We start from the raw sequence: 21,724 nt of genomic DNA, 5'->3' as shown, positions 1-21,724 counted from the left end.
CTGAGGCTTTCTGGGAGTTTGTTCCAGATATAAGGAGCATAAAAGCTGAATGCAGCTTCTCCGTGTCTGGTTCTGACTCTGGGAACTGATAAAAGACCGGATCCAGATGACCTGAGGGATCTGGATGGTTCATACTGGGTCAGGAGGTCATTGATGTATTTTGGTCCTAAACCATTCAGAGCTTTATAGGCCAGCATCAGAACTTTAAAGTCTATCCTCTGACGGACAGGCAGCCAGTGTAAGGACCTCAGAGCTGGACTGATGTGGTCCACTTTTTTGGTCTTAGTGAGGACTCGAGCAGCAGAGTTCTGAATGAGCTGTAGTTGTCTGACTGATTTTTTAGGTAGACCTGTAAAGATGCTGTTACAGTAATCAAGCCTACTAAAGATGAATGCATGGACTAGTTTTTCCAGGTCCTGTTGAGACATCAGATCTTTTATCCTTGATATATTCTTGAGGTGATAGTAAGCTGACTTTGTTATTGTCTTAATGTGTTTTTCTAAGTTTAGGTCTGCATCCATCACTACACCCAAATTTCTCGCCTGGTTTGTGGTTTTTAGATGTATAGATTGAAGTTCTCTGGTGACCTGTAATCGTTTTTCTTTGGCGCCAAAGACTATTACCTCAGTTTTGTTTTTGTTTAGCTGGAGAAAATTGTGGCACAACCAGTCATTGATTTCCTCAATGCATTTACCAAGAGCCTGTACAGGGCCTCGGTCTCCTGGTGACATTGTGATATATATTTGTGTGTCATCTGCATAGCTGTGATAGTTAGGGCCCGAGCACCGAGAGTGCGAAGGCCCTATTGTATCTGCTCCGTTTCTTATTATTATTATTATTAGGGCCCGAGCACCGAGAGTGCGAAGGCCCTATTGTATCTGCTCCGTTTCTTATTATTATTATTATTATTAGGGCCCGAGCACCGAGAGTGCGAAGGCCCTATTGTATCTGCTCCGTTTCTTATTATTATTATTAGGGCCCGAGCACCGAGAGTGCGAAGGCCCTATTGTATCTGCTCCGTTTCTTATTATTATTATTATTATTATTATTATTATTATTATTCACCCCAAACAAGGGCCTTTTTGAGGGCCTAAACATGCTCAAAAACTCATGAAATTTTGCACACATGCCAGGTCTGGTGAAAAATTTTGTATTTTAATGGTTTTACATATGAGCACTGGGAAATGGCTCTACAGCGCCACCTATGCCTTGTTAAATGCAGCCCTACGACCACATCGTTTGAGCTACATGTATGAAATTTGGCACACATGTGTATCATGCCAAGACGAACAAAAAAGTCTGTGGGCCCATTGACGCAAACCCAACAGGAAGTCCGCCATTTGGAAGAGAAGGTGACATTTTGGCTCTAATTTTGCCATTTCCATGCCTCGAACTTTTGCGAACTCCTCCTTGGGGTTTCATTTCATAACCTTCAAATTTGGACAGTGTCAACTACACCCTTGTGCCATGTTAAATTGCGGAGCTTTTGAGTTTTCACAATACTATGAGGCCGTGGCGCCATGGCGAATTTCGATGACTCGCCATGAAAATCTTATTGCCTCTCATTTTGTCATACATTTTCTGACCTTGACCAAAGTGAACACATATGATAAGGCTCCACCCCTGAACATATTTCAACTGCCATATTTGACACCAGGGACAGCGCCACCTAGTGGGAACAGGAAATGTCATGTTTTACACTTTGGGGTACAGTATAGTGATGGGTGACACCTGCAGCCTCAAATTTCTCCAGGAAAGCCTTAAGGAGTTGGTCTTGGGTTACAGTGAAAACTGTGAGTTTTCGCAAAAGGGTGTGACCCCAGCAGCATGGCGAACTTTGATGTCACGCCATGAAGAAACAAATTAGTATAACTCAATGAAATCCAGTCTGTTCAGTACCAGACTTTACAGGCATGATGTCAGACCCGCCCTGAACAGATTGATGTGCCTATTGTCGGGAATACGTACAGCGCCACCTAGTGGCAACAGGAAATGTCATGGCTTTAATTTTGTTGTACTGATTTTCACAGGTTCATCGTGGCCACCTCAAAAGCGGTGAATATCAACATCAGTCCCTCGTGATGCTTCAGTGCAAAAATTGTGACTTTAAACTGAACGGCGCACCCTGGTGGCAACGCTGTTCAACATGAAAGATGAAGTGGCTTTTGAGGGGCTTGGAAAGTTTATAGAGGCTTGAAATTTGGCCCACACCTCCAAATGGATGAAGGCTTTGTTGTCATGTGATCATTTTCATTGAATAGCGCGAAATGGCTCCACAGCGCCCCCTACAATATTTCAAAACCACAGCCCCTGCTCTGTGTTCTATGTATGATTCTGAAACCTGGTAAGCTTATAGGAGATATCAAGATGTACAAAAAAGTCTCTTGGAGCAATATCCCAAATCCAACAGGAAGTCAGCCATTTTAAAATTAATGTGTAATTTTGATGACATTTTCCCCCCTTTTCAGGCCTCATACTTTGACGAACTCCTCCAAGGGATTTCATCATATTGAAGCATTCTTCAGTGTGTAGAATCTAAAGACCTTTGTGATGTTAAATTGCGAAGCTTTTTCCGTTCAGGGAAACGGGGTGGTCATGGCGGCACGTAGAGTTTCAATCACTCGCAAAAAGCAGTAATCTGCTGTCACTAAAAAACACAATGTCCAATCTCTCCCAAAGGTCGCAGGTGTGATGAGACTCGAGCTTGGAAATGTTTGTTATGCTATTTGTCAATAATGATTAGAGCGCCACCTAGTGGCATGACTATAATCCTGGTTGAATAAGATGAAATGTTAGCTGGTGATTAAAAGCATGAAATCCATCAATGTGACATCACATCGGACGTGCCGGTTTGAGGTGTTGGCAGTGGCTCGACGTGCCGGGGGTGCGAGGGCCCTCATAACGCTGCTTGCAGCTTTAATTAGGGCCCGAGCACTGACAGTGCGAAGGCCCTATTGTAATTGCTCTGTTTATTATTATTATTATTATTATTATTATTATTATTTCGGCAAATGAATTGGCCGTTTGAGGGCCTAAACATGCTCGAAAACTCATGAAATTTTGCACACGCGTCAGGTCTGGTGAAAATTTACGTATTTTAATGTTGTCAGACATGGCCAGAGAAAATTAGCTCAGTAGCGCCACCTAGAAAATTAAAAAACGCGAGCCCCCGGTATGGGTATGGCCTACAAGTTTGAAAGTCGGTACACCGTTATAACGTTCAGAGTCGAACAAAAAAGTCTATTATGGCAATGTCCTAAACCCAACAGGAAGTCCGCCATTTTGGATTGAAGGTGACATTTTGGCTCTGATTTTACCGTTTCCATGCCTTGTACTTTAACGAACTCCTCCTTGGGATTTGGTCCTATAAACTTCAAATTTGGACAGTGTCAACTACACCCTTGTGCCATGTTAAATTGCGGAGCTTTTGAGTTTTCACAATACTATGAGGCCGTGGCGCCATGGCGAATTTCGATGACTCGCCATGAAAATCTTATTGCCTCTCATTTTGTCATACATTTTCTGACCTTGACCAAAGTGAACACATATGATAAGGCTCCACCCCTGAACATATTTCAACTGCCATATTTGACATCAAGGACAGCGCCACCTAGTGGGAACAGGAAATGTCATGTTTTACACTTTGGGGTACAGTATAGTGATGGGTGACATCTGCAGCCTCAAATTTCTCCAGGAAAGCCTTAAGGAGTTGGTCTTGGGTTACAGTGAAAACTGTGAGTTTTCGCGAAAGGGTGTGACCCCAGCAGCATGGCGAACTTTGATGTCACGCCATGAAGAAACAAATTAGTATAACTCAATGAAATCCAGTCTGATCAGTACCAGACTTTACAGGCATGATGTCAGACCCGCCCTGAACAGATTGATGTGCCCATTGTCGGAAATACGGACAGCGCCACCTAGTGGCAACAGGAAATGTCATGGCTTTAATTTTGTTGTACTGATTTTCACAGGTTCATCGTGGCCACCTCAAAAGCGGTGAATATCAACATCAGTCCTTCATGATGCTGCAGTGCGAATCTTGTGACTTTATAGTGAACGGCGCACCCTGGTGGCAACGCTGTTCACCATGAAAAATGAAGTGGCTTTTGAGGGTCTTGGCAAGTTTATAGAGGCTTTAAATTTGGCCCACACCTCCAATGTGATGAAGGCTTTTTTTGTTATGTGACCATTTTCCTTGAATAGCGCAAAATGGCTCCACAGCGCCCCCTACAAAATTTCAAAACCACAGCCCCAGCTCTGTGTTTTATGTATGAATCTGAAACCTGGTAAGCTTATAGGAGATATCAAGATGTACAAAAAAGTCTCTTGGAGCAATATCCCAAATCCAACAGGAAGTCAGCCATTTTAAAATTAATGTGCAATTTTGGCAACATTTTCCCCTCTTTTCAGGCACCGTGCTTTGACGTACTCCTCCAAGGGATTTCATCAGATTGATGCAATCTCCTGTGTGTGGAATCTTAAGACCTTTGTGATGTTAAATTGCGAAGCTTTTTACATTTAGGGAAACGGGGTGGTCATGGCGGCACTTAGAATTGAATCACTCGCCAAAAAGCAGTAATCTGCTGTCACTCAAAAACACAATGTCCAATCTCTCCCAAAGGTCATAGGCGTGATGCGACTCGAGCTCGGAAATGTTTGTTATGCCATTTGTACATAATGGTTAGAGCGCCACCTAGTGGAACGACTAGCTAATCATGAATGAATGAGTTGAAATGTTAGCTGGTGGTTAAATGCATGAATTCCATCAATGTGACATCAGATCGGACGTGCTGGTTTTAGGTATTGGGCGTGGCTCGACGCGCCGGGGGTGCGAGGGCCCTCATAACGCTGCTTGCAGCTTTAATTATTATTATTATTATTATTCAGGCGAAACAAGGGCCTTTTTGAGGGCCTAAACATGCTCAAAAACTCATGAAATTTTGCACACATGCCAGGTCTGGTGAAAAATTTTGTATTTTAATGGTTTTACATATGAGCACTGGGAAATGGCTCTAGAGCGCCACCTATGCCTTGTTAAATGCAGCCCTACGACCACATCGTTTGAGCTACATGTATGAAATTTGGCACACATATGTATCATGCCAAGACGAACAAAAAAGTCTGTGGGCCCATTGACGCAAACCCAACAGGAAGTCCGCCATTTGGAAGAGAAGGTGACATTTTGGCTCTAATTTTGCCATTTCCATGCCTCGAACTTTTGCGAACTCCTCCTTGGGGTTTGATTTCATAACCTTCATATTTGGTCAGTGTCAACTACACCCTTGTGCCATGTTAAATTGCGGAGCTTTTGAGTTTTCACAATACTATGAGGCCGTGGCGCCATGGCGAATTTCGATGACTCGCCATGAAAATCTTATTGCCTCTCATTTTGTCATACATTTTCTGACCTTGACCAAAGTGAACACATATGATAAGGCTCCACCCCTGAACATATTTCAACTGCCATATTTGACATCAAGGACAGCGCCACCTAGTGGGAACAGGAAATGTCATGTTTTACACTTTGGGGTACAGTATAGTGATGGGTGACATCTGCAGCCTCAAATTTCTCCAGGAAAGCCTTAAGGAGTTGGTCTTGGGTTACAGTGAAAACTGTGACTTTTCGCAAAAGGGTGTGACACCAGCGGCATGGCGAACTTTGATGTCACGCCATGAAGAAACAAATTAGTATAACTCAATGAAATCCAGTCTGATCAGTACCAGACTTTACAGGCATGATGTCAGACCCGCCCTGAACAGATTGATGTGCCCATTGTCGGGAATACGGACAGCGCCACCTAGTGGCAACAGGAAATGTCATGGCTTTAATTTTGTTGTACTGATTTTCACAGGTTGATCGTGGCCACCTCAAAAGCGGTGAATATCACCATCAGTCCCTCGTGATGCTTCAGTGCAAAAATTGTGACTTTAAACTGAACGGCGCACCCTGGTGGCAACGCGGTTCATCATGAAAGATGAAGTGGCTTTTGAGGGGCTTGGAAAGTTTATAGAGGCTTGAAATTTGGCACACACCTCCAAATGGATGAAGGCATTGTTGTTATGTAACCATTTTCCTTGAATAGCGCAAAATGGCTCCACAGCGCCCCCTACAATATTTCAAAACATCAGCCCCTGCTCTGTGTTTCATCTATGAGTGTGACACTTGATAAGCTTGTGTAAGATATCAAGGTGTACAAAAAAGTCTCTTGGAGCAATATCCCAAATCCAACAGGAAGTCAGCCATTTTAAAATTAATGTGTAATTTTGATGACATTTTCCCCCCTTTTCAGGCCTCATACTTTGACGAACTCCTCCAAGGGATTTCATCATATTGAAGCATTCTTCAGTGTGTAGAATCTAAAGACCTTTGTGATGTTAAATTGCGAAGCTTTTTCCGTTCAGGGAAACGGGGTGGTCATGGCGGCACGTAGAGTTTCAATCACTCGCAAAAAGCAGTAATCTGCTGTCACTAAAAAACACAATGTCCAATCTCTCCCAAAGGTCGCAGGTGTGATGAGACTCGAGCTTGGAAATGTTTGTTATGCTATTTGTCAATAATGGTTAGAGCGCCACCTAGTGGCATGACTATAATCCTGGTTGAATAAGATGAAATGTTAGCTGGTGATTAAAAGCATGAAATCCATCAATGTGACATCACATCCGACGTGCCGGTTTGAGGTGTTGGCAGTGGCTCGACGTGCCGGGGGTGCGAGGGCCCTCATAACGCTGCTTGCAGCTTTAATTAGGGCCCGAGCACCGAGAGTGCGAAGGCCCTATTGTATCTGCTCCGTTTCTTATTATTATTATTATTATTATTATTATTATTATTATTATTCACCCCAAACAAGGGCCTTTTTGAGGGCCTAAACATGCTCAAAAACTCATGAAATTTTGCACACATTCCAGGTCTGGTGAAAAATTTTGTATTTTAATGGTTTTACATATGAGCACTGGGAAATGGCTCTACAGCGCCACCTATGCCTTGTTAAATGCAGCCCTACGACCACATCGTTTGAGCTACATGTATGAAATTTGGCACACATGTGTATCATGCCAAGACGAACAAAAAAGTCTGTGGGCCCATTGACGCAAACCCAACAGGAAGTCCGCCATTTGGAAGAGAAGGTGACATTTTGGCTCTAATTTTGCCATTTCCATGCCTCGAACTTTTGCGAACTCCTCCTTGGGGTTTCATTTCATAACCTTCAAATTTGGACAGTGTCAACTACACCCTTGTGCCATGTTAAATTGCGGAGCTTTTGAGTTTTCACAATACTATGAGGCCGTGGCGCCATGGCGAATTTCGATGACTCGCCATGAAAATCTTATTGCCTCTCATTTTGTCATACATTTTCTGACCTTGACCAAAGTGAACACATATGATAAGGCTCCACCCCTGAACATATTTCAACTGCCATATTTGACATCAAGGACAGCACCACCTAGTGGGAACAGGAAATGTCATGTTTTACACTTTGGGGTACAGTATAGTGATGGGTGACATCTGCAGCCTCAAATTTCTCCAGGAAAGCCTTAAGGAGTTGGTCTTGGGGTACAGTGAAAACTGTGACTTTTCACGAAAGGGTGTGACCTCAGCAGCATGGCGAACTTTGATATCTTGCCATGAAGAAACAAATTAGTATAACTCCATGAAATCCAGTCTGATTAGTACCAGACTTTATAGGCATGATGTCAGACCCGCCCTGACCAGATTGATGTGCCCATTGTCGGAAATACGGACAGCGCCACCTAGTGGCAACAGGAAATGTCATGGCTTTAACTTTGTTGTACTGATTATCACAGGTTGATCGTGGCCACCTCAAAAGCGGTGAATATCACCATCAGTCCCTCGTGATGCTTCAGTGCAAAAATTGTGACTTTAAACTGAACGGCGCACCCTGGTGGCAACGCGGTTCATCATGAAAGATGAAGTGGCTTTTGAGGGGCTTGGAAAGTTTATAGAGGCTTGAAATTTGGCACACACCTCCAAACGGATGAAGGCTTTGTTGTTATGTAACCATTTTCCTTGAATAGCGCAAAATGGCTCCACAGCGCCCCCTACAATATTTCAAAACATCAGCCCCTGCTCTGTGTTTCATCTATGAGTCTGACACTTGGTAAGCTTGTGTAAGATATCAAGATGTACAAAAAAGTCTCTTGGAGCAATATCCCAAATCCAACAGGAAGTCAGCCATTTTAAAATTAATGTGTAATTTTGATGACATTTTCCCCCCTTTTCAGGCCTCATACTTTGACGAACTCCTCCAAGGGATTTCATCATATTGAACCATTCTTCAGTGTGTAGAATCTAAAGACCTTTCTGATGTTAAATTGCGAAGCTTTTTCCGTTCAGGGAAACGGGGTGGTCATGGCGGCACGTAGAGTTTCAATCACTCGCAAAAAGCAGTAATCTGCTGTCACTAAAAAACACAATGTCCAATCTCTCCCAAAGGTCGCAGGTGTGATGAGACTCGAGCTTGGAAATGTTTGTTATGCTATTTGTCAATAATGGTTAGAGCGCCACCTAGTGGCATGACTATAATCCTGGTTGAATAAGATGAAATGTTAGCTGGTGATTAAAAGCATGAAATCCATCAATGTGACATCACATCGGACGTGCCGGTTTGAGGTGTTGGCAGTGGCTCGACGTGCCGGGGGTGCGAGGGCCCTCATAACGCTGCTTGCAGCTTTAATTATTATTATTATTATTATTCAGGCGAAACAAGGGCCTTTTTGAGGGCCTAAACATGCTCAAAAACTCATGAAATTTTGCACACCTGCCAGGTCTGGTGAAAAATTTTGTATTTTAATGGTTTTACATATGAGCACTGGGAAATGGCTCTAGAGCGCCACCTATGCCTTGTTAAATGCAGCCCTACGACCACATCGTTTGAACTACATGTATGAAATTTGGCACACATGTGTATCATGCCAAGACGAACAAAAAAGTCAGTGGGCCCATTGACGCAAACCCAACAGGAAGTCCGCCATTTGGAAGAGAAGGTGACATTTTGGCTCTAATTTTGCCATTTCCATGCCTCGAACTTTTGCGAACTCCTCCTTGGGGTTTGATTTCATAACCTTCATATTTGGTCAGTGTCAACTACACCCTTGTGCCATGTTAAATTGCGGAGCTTTTGAGTTTTCACAATACGGTGAGGCCGTGGCGCCATGGCGAATTTCGATGACTCGCCATGAAAATCTTATTGCCTCTCATTTTGTCATACATTTTCTGACCTTGACCAAAGTGAACACATATGATAAGGCTCCACCCCTGAACATATTTCAACTGCCATATTTGACACCAGGGACAGCGCCACCTAGTGGGAACAGGAAATGTCATGTTTTACACTTTGGGGTACAGTATTGTGATGGGTGACATCTGCAGCCTCAAATTTCTCCAGGAAAGCCTTAAGGAGTTGGTCTTGGGTTACAGTGAAAACTGTGACTTTTCACGAAAGGGTGTGACCCCAGCAGCATGGCGAACTTTGATGTCACGCCATGAAGAAACAAATTAGTATAACTCAATGAAATCCAGTCTGATCAGTACCAGACTTTACAGGCATGATGTCAGACCCGCCCTGAACAAATTGATATGCCCATTGTCGGAAATACGGACAGCGCCACCTAGTGGCAACAGGAAATGTCATGGCTTTAACTTTGTTGTACTGATTTTCACAGGTTGATCGTGGCCACCTCAAAAGCGGTGAATATCACCATCAGTCCCTCGTGATGCTTCAGTGCAAAAATTGTGACTTTAAACTGAACGGCGCACCCTGGTGGCAACGCAGTTCATCATGAAAGATGAAGTGGCTTTTGAGGGGCTTGGAAAGTTTATAGAGGCTTGAAATTTGGCACACACCTCCAAATGGATGAAAGCATTGTTGTTATGTAACCATTTCCCTTGAATAGCGCAAAATGGCTCCACAGCGCCCCCTACAATATTTCAAAACATCAGCCCCAGCTCTGTGTTTCATCTATGAGTCTGACACTTGGTAAGCTTGTGTAAGATATCAAGATGTACAAAAAAGTCTCTTGGAGCAATATCCCAAATCCAACAGGAAGTCAGCCATTTTAAAATTAATGTGTAATTTTGATGACATTTTCCCCTCTTTTCAGGCTTCATACTTTGACGAACTCCTCCAAGGGATTTCATCATATTGAAGCATTCTTCAGTGTGTAGAATCTAAAGACCTTTGTGATGTTAAATTGCGAAGCTTTTTCCGTTCAGGGAAACGGGGTGGTCATGGCGGCACGTAGAGTTTCAATCACTCGCAAAAAGCAGTAATCTGCTGTCACTAAAAAACACAATGTCCAATCTCTCCCAAAGGTCGCAGGTGTGATGAGACTCGAGCTCGGAAATGTTTGTTATGCTATTTGTCAATAATGGTTAGAGCGCCACCTAGTGGCATGACTATAATCCTGGTTGAATAAGATGAAATGTTAGCTGGTGATTAAAAGCATGAAATCCATCAATGTGACATCACATCGGACGTGCCGGTTTGAGGTGTTGGCAGTGGCTCGACGTGCCGGGGGTGCGAGGGCCCTCATAACGCTGCTTGCAGCTTTAATTAGGGCCCGAGCACTGACTGTGCGAAGGCCCTATTGTATCTGCTCCGTTTCTTATTATTATTATTATTATTATTATTATTATTATTATTATTATTATTATTATTATTATTCAGGCAAAACAAGGGCCTTTTTGAGGGCCTAAACATGCTCAAAAACTCATGAAATTTTGCACACATGCCAGGTCTGGTGAAAAATTTTGTATTTTAATGGTTTTACATATGAGCACTGGGAAATGGCTCTAGAGCGCCACCTATGCCTTGTTAAATGCAGCCCTACGACCACATCGTTTGAGCTACATGTATGAAATTTGGCACACATGTGTATCATGCCAAGACGAACAAAAAAGTCTGTGGGCCCATTGACGCAAACCCAACAGGAAGTCCGCCATTTGGAAGAGAAGGTGACATTTTGGCTCTAATTTTGCCATTTCCATGCCTCGAACTTTTGCGAACTCCTCCTTGGGGTTTGATTTCATAACTTTCATATTTGGTCAGTGTCAACTACACCCTTGTGCCATGTTAAATTGCGGAGCTTTTGAGTTTTCACAATACGGTGAGGCCGTGGCGCCATGGCGAATTACGATGACTCGCCATGAAAATCTTATTGCCTCTCATTCTGTCATAGATTTTCTGACCTTGACCAAAGTGAACACATATGATAAGGCTCCACCCCTGAACATATTTCAACTGCCATATTTGACACCAGGGACAGCGCCACCTAGTGGGAACAGGAAATGTCATGTTTTACACTTTGGGGTACAGTATTGTGATGGGTGACATCTGCAGCCTCAAATTTCTCCAGGAAAGCCTTAAGGAGTTGGTCTTGGGTTACAGTGAAAACTGTGACTTTTCGCAAAAGGGTGTGACCTCAGCGGCATGGCGAACTTTGATGTCACGCCATGAAGAAACAAATTAGTATAACTCAATGAAATCCAGTCTGATCAGTACCAGACTTTACAGTCATGATGTCAGACCCACCCTGAACAGATTGATGTGCCCATTGTCGGGAATACGGACAGCGCCACCTAGTGGGAACAGGAAATGTCATGGCTTTAATTTTGTTGTACTGATTTTCACAGGTTCATCGTGGCCACCTCAAAAGCGGTGAATATCACCATCAGTCCCTTGTGATGCTTCAGTGCAAAAATTGTGACTTTAAACTGAACGCCGCACCCTGGTGGCAACGCGGTTCACCATGAAAGATGAAGTGGCTTTTGAGGGGCTTGGAAAGTTTAAAAAGTCTTGAAATTTGGCGCACACCTCCAATTTGGTTAAGGCTTTGTTGTTATGTGATCATTTTCATTGAATATCCCAAAATGGCTCCTCAGCGCCCCCTACAAAATTTCAAAATCACAGCCCCTGCTCTGTGTTTTATGTATGAGTCTGAAACCTGGTAAGCTTATAGGAGATATCAAGATGTACAAAAAAGTCTCTTGGAGCAATATCCCAAATCCAACAGGAAGTCAGCCATTTTAAAATTAATGTGCAATTTTGGCAACATTTTCCCCTCTTTTCAGGCATCGTTCTTTGACGAACTCCTCCAAGGGATTTCATCAGATTGCACTATTCTTCAGTGTGTGGAATCCAAAGACCTTTGTGTTGTTAAATTGCGAAGCTTTTTACGTTCAGGGAAACGGGGTGGTTATGGCGGCACGTAGACTCTCAATCACTCGCCAAAACGCAGTAATCTGCTGTTACTCAAAAACAAAATGTCCAATCTCACCCAAAGGTCGCAGGCATAATGAGACTCGAGTTCGGAAATGTTTGTTATGCCATTTGTACATAATGGTTAGAGTGCCACCTAGTGGAACGACTAGCTAATCATGAATGAATGAGTTGAAATGTTAGCTGGTGGTTAAATGCATGAATTCCATCAATGTGACATCGATCGGACGTGCTGGTTTTAGGTGTTGGGCGTGGCTCGACGCGCCGGGGGTGCGAGGGCCCTCATAACGCTGCTTGCAGCTTTAATTATTATTATTATTATTATTATTATTATTATTCACCCCAAACAAGGGCCTTTTTGAGGGCCTAAACATGCTCAAAAACTCATGAAATTTTGCACACATGCCAGGTCTGGTGAAAAATTTTGTATTTTAATGGTTTTACATATGAGCACTGGGAAATGGCTCTACAGCGCCACCTATGCCTTGTTAAATGCAGCCCTACGACCACATGGTTTGAGCTACATGTATGAAATTTGGCACACATATGTATCATGCCAAGACGAACAAAAAAGTCTGTGGGCCCATTGACGCAAACCCAACAGGAAGTCCGCCATTTGGAAGAGAAGGTGACATTTTGGCTCTAATTTTGCCATTTCCATGCCTCGAACTTTAACGAACTCCTCCTTGGGATTTGGTCCTATAAGCTTCAAATTTGGACAGTGTCAACTACACCCTTGTGCCATGTTAAATTGCGGAGCTTTTGAGTTTTCACAATAGTATGAGGCCGTGGCGCCATGGCGAATTTTGATGACTCGCCATGAAAATCTTATTGCCTCTCATTCTGTCATACATGTTCCGATCTGGACCAAAGAGCACACATATGATAAGGCTCCACCCCTGAACATATTTCAACTGCCATATTTGACACCAGGGACAGCGCCACCTAGTGGGAACAGGAAATGTCATGTTTTACACTTTGGGGTACAGTATTGTGATGGGTGACATCTGCAGCCTCAAATTTCTCCAGGAAAGCCTTAAGGAGTTGGTCTTGGGTTACAGTGAAAACTGTGACTTTTCACGAAAGGGTGTGACCCCAGCAGCATGGCGAACTTTGATGTCACGCCATGAAGAAACAAATTAGTATAACTCAATGAAATCCAGTCTGATCAGTACCAGACTTTACAGGCATGATGTCAGACCCGCCCTGAACAGATTGATGTGCCCATTGTCGGAAATACGGACAGCGCCACCTAGTGGCAACAGGAAATGTCATGGCTTTAACTTTGTTGTACTGATTTTCACAGGTTGATCGTGGCCACCTCAAAAGCGGTGAATATCACCATCAGTCCCTCGTGATGCTTCAGTGCAAAAATTGTGACTTTAAACTGAACGGCGCACCCTGGTGGCAACGCGGTTCATCATGAAAGATGAAGTGGCTTTTGAGGGGCTTGGAAAGTTTATAGAGGCTTGAAATTTGGAACACACCTCCAAATGGATAAAGGCATTGTTGTTATGTAACCATTTTCCTTGAATAGCACAAAATGGCTCCACAGCGCCCCCTACAATATTTCAAAACATCAGCCCCTGCTCTGTGTTTCATCTATGAGTCTGACACTTGGTAAGCTTGTGTAAGATATCAAGGTGTACAAAAAAGTCTCTTGGAGCAATATCCCAAATCCAACAGGAAGTCAGCCATTTTAAAATTAATGTGTAATTTTGATGACATTTTCCCCCCTTTTCAGGCCTCATACTTTGACGAACTCCTCCAAGGGATTTCATCATATTGAAGCATTCTTCAGTGTGTAGAATCTAAAGACCTTTGTGATGTTAAATTGCGAAGCTTTTTCCGTTCAGGGAAACGGGGTGGTCATGGCGGCACGTAGAGTTTCAATCACTCGCAAAAAGCAGTAATCTGCTGTCACTAAAAAACACAATGTCCAATCTCTCCCAAAGGTCGCAGGTGTGATGAGACTCGAGCTTGGAAATGTTTGTTATGCTATTTGTCAATAATGGTTAGAGCGCCACCTAGTGGCATGACTATAATCCTGGTTGAATAAGATGAAATGTTAGCTGGTGATTAAAAGCATGAAATCCATCAATGTGACATCACATCGGACGTGCCGGTTTGAGGTGTTGGCAGTGGCTCGACGTGCCGGGGGTGCGAGGGCCCTCATAACGCTGCTTGCAGCTTTAATTTATTTTGTTGTTGTTTATAATCTGTGCCAGTGGGAGCATGTAGATGTTAAACAGAAGGGGTCCCAAGATGGAACCTTGGGGAACTCCACATGTGATACTTGTCTGCTCAGATGTGAAGTTACCTATTGATACAAAGTATTTCCTGTTTTCTACGTATGTTTTGATCCAGTTTAGTACAGTTCCTGAAAGACCTGTCCAGTTCTCCAGTCGTTTGAGTAATATGTTGTGGTCAACTGTATCAAATGCTGCACTGAGATCCAGTAAAACTAGGACTGACATTTTTCCACTGTCTGTATTCAGACATACAGTGGGGCAAAAAAGTATTTAGTCAGCCACCGATTGTGCAAATTCCCCCACCTAAAATGATGACAGAGGTCAGTAATTTGCACCAGAGGTACACTTCAACTGTGAGAGACAGAATGTGAAAAAAAAATCCATGAATCCACATGGTAGGATTTGTAAAGAATTTATTCGTAAATCAGGGTGGAAAATAAGTATTTGGTCAATAACAAAAATACAACTCAATACTTTGTAACATAACCTTTGTTGGCAATAACAGAGGTCAAACGTTTACTATAGGTCTTTACCAGGTTTGCACACACAGTAGCTGGTATTTTGGCCCATTCCTCCATGCAGATCTTCTCGAGAGCAGTGATGTTTTGGGGCTGTCGCCGAGCAACACGGACTTTCAACTCCCGCCACAGATTTTCTATGGGGTTGAGGTCTGGAGACCGGCTAGGCCACTCCAGGACTTTCAAATGCTTCTTACGGAGCCACTCCTTTGTTGCCCGGGCGGTGTGTTTTGGATCATTGTCATGTTGGAAGACCCAGCCTCGTTTCATCTTCAAAGTTCTCACTGATGGAAGGAGGTTTTGGCTCAAAATCTCACCATACATGGCCCCATTCATTCTGTCCTTAACACGGATCAGTCGTCCTGTCCCCTTGGCAGAAAAACAGCCCCATAGCATGATGTTTCCACCCCCATGCTTCACAGTAGGTATGGTGTTCTTGGGATGCAACTCAGTATTCTTCTTCCTCCAAACACGACGAGCTGAGTTTATACCAAAAAGTTCTACTTTGGTTTCATCTGACCACATGACATTCTCCCAATCCTCTGCTGTATCATCCATGTGCTCTCTGGCAAACTTCAGACGGGCCTGGACATGCACTGGCTTCAGCAGCGGAACACGTCTGGCACTGCGGGATTTGATTCCCTGCCGTTGTAGTGTGTTACTGATGGTGACCTTTGTTACTTTGGTCCCAGCTCTCTGCAGGTCATTCACCAGGTCCCCCCGTGTGGTTCTGGGATCTTTGCTCACCGTTCTCATGATCATTTTGACCCCACGGGATGAGATCTTGCGTGGAGCCCCAGATCGAGGGAGATTATCAGTGGTCTTGTATAGGGTTGCAAAGGGGCGGAAAATTTCCGGTAAATTTCCGAAAAGTTTCCGGTAAATTTCCATGGTAAGTTAAGCTTGGGAATTTTGGAAATATTCCATATTGGAAACTGTCCATGGAAATAATGGGAATTATGGAAATTAATGGGAATTTAGGAGAACTAACTGGGAATATATTATTTCCAAGCATAAATATAAACAGAAATCATAAGAAAACCTCCATGCAAAATGTTTTCAACAGATATTTCAACAGATTTATTTGTAAGTACAGTAGAATAGAACACGTTTCAATAACTTGTTTCATGGATGAATAAAAACAGAAATGTTGAGTTCAATATTACCATCCCCTAACCCCGCTCATTCAAAAATGCCCCCTGTCCAAAAATCTCCACAAAGTCCCATTCAAAAGGTTAAATGAAAAATGCCACTTATCCTCCAAAACGTCCCATTAAACATGCAAATCTTCCTTCAAGCAATCCTCTTTTCTCATTTTTGCTCAGTCAATAGACTCTTCCTGGACCTCATCATCATCCAACAACATGTCCACTTCCTCAGCATCCAACTCTGAGTCTTCGTCTTCAGTGTCACTTTCCAGCCTTGTTGAGGATGGCTCTGTGTCAGGCTCAAAGAGCCGTAGGTTTGCCCGAATGCCGACCAGCTTTTCCACTCTCACATTTGTGAGCCTGTTGCGAACCTTTGTGTGGGTGTTCCCAAACAGTGACCAGTTGCGCTCGGAGGCGGCTGATGATGGTGGGATTTGGAGGAGGATGGAGGCTACAGGTGCAAGGGCCTCAGATTCACATAGTCCCTTCCACCAGGTGGCTGCAGATATGTGCTGGCATGACTGCCATATTCCATCCCCTTTCCAAAGGCCTTGCTTTGTTCGATACTTTGCCAAACTGCCTAGAACTTTGCCTTTATCGAGACCCAGGTGGTCAGACATGGCTGTAATGACCGCATAGGCACCGTTGATCTCTTCCCCAGAAAGTATGCCCTTGTCATATTTGGGGTCCAGCATGTATGCTGCTGCATGCACTGGCTTCATGCAGAACTCCCTCCGCTGTTCCAATGACTTGACCACAGCCGTTTCCTCTGCTTTCAGTAGTAGGGAAGTGGGCAGAATTGTCTGGATTTCTTCTTTGAGTTCTGCAAAAAGGCACTGGACATCTGACAAGATGGCACCATCCCCCTCTATCTTCGCTATTGCTGCTGCAATAGGTTTGAGGATTTTCTGACTGCTAGATACTCTTTCCCAGAACACATCATCCAAGATGACCTTCTTGATGTCACTGTCGATGTCTACAGACTGGGATATGGCCATCTCTTGCAGAGACTCCTTTCCCTCCAGAAGGCTGTCAAACATGATAACAACACCACCCCATCGCGTTATGCTGGGAAGCTTCAGTGTAGTACTCTTGTTCTTTTCCTTTTGCTTTGACAGAAATGTAGCGGAAGTTACTTGTTTGCCTTTAACATATTTCAGAACTTGCTTCACTCTCTTATTCAGAGTGTCCATTGTTTTTAGTGCCATTATGTCTTTTAGGAGAAGATTTAGTGTATGGGCTGCACAGCCAATAGTAGTTATATGAGGGTAGGTCTCCTCCACATGTGCCCAGGCAACCTTCATGTTGGCTGCATTGTCAGTGACCAGTGCAAAAACCTTATCTGGTCCAAGGTCATTGATGATCACTTTTAGCTCATCTGCAATGTATTGGCCTGTGTGTCTGTTTTCCTTTGTGTCTACACTCTTGTAGAACACAGGCTGAGGAGTGGTGATTATGTAGTTAATAATTCCTTGTCCCCTGATATTGGACCATCCATCAGAGATGACTGAAATACAGTCAGCTTGGTCAATGGTCTGTTTCACCTTTGCTTGAACTCGACTGAACTCTTCATCCAGTAGATGAGTAGACAATGCATGTCTGGTTGGGGGAATGTATGCTGGTCGGAGAACATTCAAAAATCTCTTCCAGTACACATTGGATGTCAGCATCAGGGGTGAGCCAGTTGCATAGATTGCACGAGCGAAACACTCATCTGTGTTTTTCTGGCTAGTGTCATCCATAAAATCAAAGAATCCTCTGATGCCAGAGGGACCAGGAGCTGATGAGTGGGTATCTGACTCTGATACAGCTGAAACAGATTCATTTTCCCCTTGAGTGGAACTCCTGGCTGCTGCATGTGTTGGGCCTTGAGGAATTTTTTTGCACTTTGCAATGTGCTGCTGCATTTTTGTGGCATTCTTCACGTACGTCTTATTACAATACTTACACATATATACAGATTTCCCTTGTACATTAGCTGGTGTAAAATGTCTCCACACATCAGATAGCGCACGTGGCATTTTTCTGTAAAATAAAACAAGAGCTTGTAAAAATGCTAATGCAATGCAAGAGATCGTAATAATACAATTGCAATATGATAATAAACAGATATAAATAGTAAGGCTAGCTAAACAACTGGAATGATCTTCAAAACAAAACAGCCAAATGAGGAAGCTAGCATCTTCTTTATGTTATACTAGCTATGGCTTATTTAGCATCTAACAGATGCTAGCATTTTATTTAGCATCTAACAGATGCTAGCATTTTATTTAGCATCTAACAGATGCTAGCATTTTATTTAGCATCTTACAGATGCTAGCATTTTATTTAGCATCTTATCAGATGCTAGCATTTTATTTAGCATCTTATCAGATTGCTATCTACCAGATTAATACATTTTATGTGATATTCACAATTTAAACATTTAATGAATATATTTTCCCATAATATCATCAAAACTTACCTCACTTGTTAAGTCCACAGGCTCAAATGTGTGCCTTCAATACTCTTTGTCCTTCAGGCTCAAAAGTGTGGTCCATGTGTACATGTGATGGAGGCATGCACAGTGCCAGTAGGTGGTCTCAATAGCCATGCAGCAAGCTTGTGCTCTGTACATGTGATTAAGGAATGGCATGGATATTCAAGTGTATTTGAATTGCATTTGTTTGTTTTTGTCAATATTATGCTAAAATATACTTTGCTCAACTATATTTAAGTTCCCTAAAAAGAGCCAACCTTCAATTTTGAAAATTCCCACTTTATTCCCATAAATTCCCGTTTATTCCCATAAATTCCCGTTAATTCCCGTTTATTCCCATGGAAAGATTCCATCTTTGAAAATTCCGGGAATTTTGCAACCCTAGTCTTGTATGTCTTCCATTTTCTGATGATTGCTCCCACAGTTGATTTTTTCACACCAAGCTGCTTGCCTATTGTAGATTCACTCTTCCCAGTCTGGTGCAGGTCTACAATATTTTTCCTGGTGTCCTTCGAAAGCTCTTTGGTCTTGGCCATGGCGGAGTTTGGAGTCTGACTGTTTGAGGCTGTGGACAGGTGTCTTTTATACAGATGATGAGTTCAAACAGGTGCCATTCATACAGGTAACGAGTGGGGGACAGAAAAGCTTCTTACAGAAGACGTTACAGGTCTGTGAGAGCCAGAGATTTTCCTTGTTTGAGGTGACCAAATACTTATTTTCCACCCTGATTTACGAATAAATTTTTTACAAATCCTACCATGTGGATTCATGGATTTTTTTTTCACATTCTGTCTCTCACAGTTGAAGTGTACCTCTGGTGCAAATTACTGACCTCTGTCATCATTTTAAGTGGGGGAACTTGCACAATCGGTGGCTGACTAAATACTTTTTTGCCCCACTGTATGTCATTAAACACTTTGGTCAGAGCGGTTTCAGTGCTGTGGTTCTGTCTAAAACCTGACTGGAAGGCATCGTAGCAATTATTCTGTTTTAAGAAGTAACTGAGCTGTTGAGAAACTGCTTTTTCAATGATCTTACTTAAAAACGGGAGATTTGAGATCGGCCTGTAGTTGTTCATTTGTGTCTTGTCAAGATTGTCCTTTTTCAGTATAGGTTTGATTACAGCAGTTTTTAGTGATTCTGGAAACACACCTGATAATAAAGAAAAGTTGACGATCTGTAACAGGTCTGACTCTAAAGTCTTTGAGACCTTTTTGAAAAAACTTGTTGGCAGGACATCTAAACAGCAGGAGGAGGAGTTCAGTTTACCTAAGATGTCCTCCAGGTCTTTGCTGTTAATAGGTTGAAACTGTTTCATGGTGTTTAAACAGTTTTTTGGTGGACACAGTACATATCCTGGATCTGCTGTTGATGTACCAATTGCTTGTCTAATTTTTTGGATTTTTTCAGTGAAGAATTTGGCAAAGTCATTGCAGGCCATGGTCGAATGAAGTTCAGCTGCCACTGACACAGGGGGGTTTGTTAGCCTGTCAACTGTAGAAAATAAGACCCGAGCATTATGGCTGTTTTTAGTGATGATGTCAGAGAAGTAGGACCTCCTTGCATTCCTCAGTTGTAAATTATAATTGTGAAGTTTCTCTTTATAAATGTCATAATGAACCTGGAGGTTTGTTTTTCTCCATCTGCGCTCAGCTTTCCTACACTCTCTTTTTTCTTTTTTCACCAGTGTGGAGTTTCTCCATGGAGACTTTTTCCTTCCAGAGATAACCTTCACCTTAATGGGAGCAATAGTGTCCATTACATTTAACATGTTAGCATTGAAGCTATTGACGAGCTCATTGACTGACCCTCTGGGCAGGTCAGGTGTTAATGGGAAGACCTGGTTAAAAATTGCACTACTGTGTTCAGTTATACACCGTTTTGTGATCACTGTTGTTGATATATTTGTGTGGGCTGAGATTTTACTTTCAAAGAAAACACAGTAATGATCAGACAGGCCCACATCAGACACAGTAACCTTTGAAATGCTCAGGCCTTTGGAGATCAGTAGGTCAAGAGTGTGTCCTCTATTATGTGTGGCCTCTGTTACATGCTGAGTCAGCCCAAAGTTGCCCAGAGTGTTACTCAGGTCTTTAGTCCCTTTGTCCTGAGGGTTGTCCACATGAATGTTAAAATCCCCAGCAATAATTACACAGTCAAAATCAACACAGATCACAGACAGCAGTTCACTGAGGTCATTAAAAAAGTCTGTGCAGTATTTGGAAGGCCTGTAAACATTAAGAAACACAACTTTGGATGGGGCCTTCAGCTGTAAAGCCACATATTCAAAAGACTGAAAACTTCCAGGAGATAGCTGCTTACATTGAAATGATTCATTAAATAAGACAGCAACCCCTCCTCCTCTCCTGCTCGCCCTGACCTCACTGATAAAACTGTAGTTAGGAGGGGTCGTCTCGATGAGAACAGCTCCACTGTTACTTTGGTCCAACCAAGTTTCAGTTAAAAACATAAAATCAAGGCTGTGCTCAGTGATTAAATCATTAATTAAAAATGTTTTCCCAGCTAGAGATCTAATGTTTAATAAAGCCAACTTAAGTGTTTTAGAGGTATTACTTGTCCCCTCGTGTTTGGGAGCAATCTGTGGCACACAAGGTATGTTTACTATGTTTAAAGATCTTTTAGAGTGCAGCTCTCTGTGTTTTGACCAGGCCACATGTCTCCTGTCACCTAAAAGTACAGAAATTTTAAAACCTTCTAGTAAACAGGGTCCCAGCTTCTCCTGGGAAAAGTCATCACTGCCATAATCCTCACAGCCCGGACCCTTCACACATCACGCATCAGACTGCGGAGACAGGGCTCTCGTTACACTGGGTGTACACAGATGCAGTGCTACAGGCATACTTTGCTATAAACAGACTGTAATCCTGTTCAACAACTTGTGGCACGATTGCTCTTGCAGTTGTGTTTGACCTGACATGTGGCTCTTTTTCCAGGGCTCAGTGTGGAGGGTTGTGTCCGTGCCACTGTGGCACTGGGGTGTGTCACAAGTGGGTATATATATGATACAATCGTGCCACTGTGCGATGTGTTCACTGCAACAGATATACATGTGGTAAATGCAGACTACAGA

The 21,724-nt window shown here is 42.9% G+C and overlaps 2 protein-coding genes across 2 annotated transcripts in view; both read left to right on the top strand.

Annotated features, from left to right (window-relative positions):
* Positions 1-21,724, top strand: part of LOC146712974 (butyrophilin-like protein 2) — a 285,791-nt gene that overhangs the window by 172,490 nt on the left and 91,577 nt on the right. The gene's annotated exons all lie outside the window — the stretch shown is intronic.
* The window catches only part of LOC146712977 (uncharacterized), a 55,718-nt gene that overhangs the window by 1,041 nt on the left and 32,953 nt on the right, over positions 1-21,724 (top strand). The window lies entirely within an intron of this gene.

This window comes from Copadichromis virginalis, linkage group LG3 (assembly GCF_057382275.1).
Source record: "Copadichromis virginalis isolate Kocher_CV1m ecotype Utaka linkage group LG3, C_Virginalis_male_GT1.1, whole genome shotgun sequence".
Taxonomy (NCBI): Eukaryota; Metazoa; Chordata; class Actinopteri; order Cichliformes; family Cichlidae; genus Copadichromis; species Copadichromis virginalis.
The sequence above is the reverse complement of the archived record's forward strand: the minus strand, read 5'-3'. Positions and strand labels throughout refer to the sequence as shown.